Below are 952 nucleotides of genomic sequence, written 5' to 3' on the forward strand. Positions count from 1 at the left end.
TACTTTGAGTCATCTGTGTTGTTAATATGTGTTGGCCATTAAACTTCACTGAGACCCCTTTTTCTGTCCTTTACAGGAGCCTCATGAGTCTCACCTTCCATTCAAGTTGTACTTGTAATAAGGTGGAATGAAATCATCAATATTCTCCTCACCTCTTCCTTCAGGAGAAAAATCCTACTTACATTCAAGGTGGTCGAATTGCAGACAACACCATCCACCTTTTCCTGGAGATGTACACGGGACTGAGGTGAGAACAGCAAAAGGCTCTAGTTTAATGGTCTTAAGGAAGGTTTCAGGGAAGGGCATTAAACAAGACTCATATACCATCTTCCAAAAGAATTATTTTGTAAAACTGATGCCTTGGGTATGGTAAAAGATAATATGGTAAAAACCATACTTTTCTTTCTAGGACATTAAAGTTCTAAATCTATCTATTCAAGCTGCTTTGAAATATATTCCTTGATTTGGAATCACTGTCTGCCATAGGATTGAGTAAGGACAACACTCAAAGTAATAAGAAGAGAAAAATATGGAAAAATTAACTCATACTATGTTTGGTAACATATATACTAAAATTGAAACGATACAGAGATTAGCATGGTCCTTGCACAGATATGACATGCAAACTTGTAAAGTGATCCATGTTTTTGTTGCAAGAATAATTAACAGGGCGACTTTAAGCTAAGACAATCCACACAAGTACAAAAATTCTACATAAAGATAGCACAAATCCCCATCACAACAATCTCCTCAATGTCAATGGACTAAATGTGCCAATTCAGAGGCACAGAATGGGAAGATGAATTATAAAACTGAACCCAACATTCTGCTGCCTGAAGAAACACTTATGAACAATCAAAGCAACCATGGGCTCAAAGTCAAAGGCTGGAAAACAATTCTTCAAGAAAGAAACGAACACGTTCACAAAGCTGGAGTGGATATACTAGTATCA

General features: G+C 36.8%; 1 pseudogene; it reads left to right on the top strand.

The window, feature by feature from the left end:
- Nucleotides 1-550: 550 nt before the first annotated feature.
- LOC130037207 (uncharacterized) lies at nt 551-649 on the top strand (annotated as a pseudogene).
- Nucleotides 650-952: the final 303 nt, after the last annotated feature.

This window comes from Sorex fumeus, unplaced genomic scaffold (genome assembly GCF_029834395.1).
Source record: "Sorex fumeus unplaced genomic scaffold, SorFum_2.1 ptg000070l, whole genome shotgun sequence".
Taxonomy (NCBI): domain Eukaryota; kingdom Metazoa; phylum Chordata; class Mammalia; order Eulipotyphla; family Soricidae; genus Sorex; species Sorex fumeus.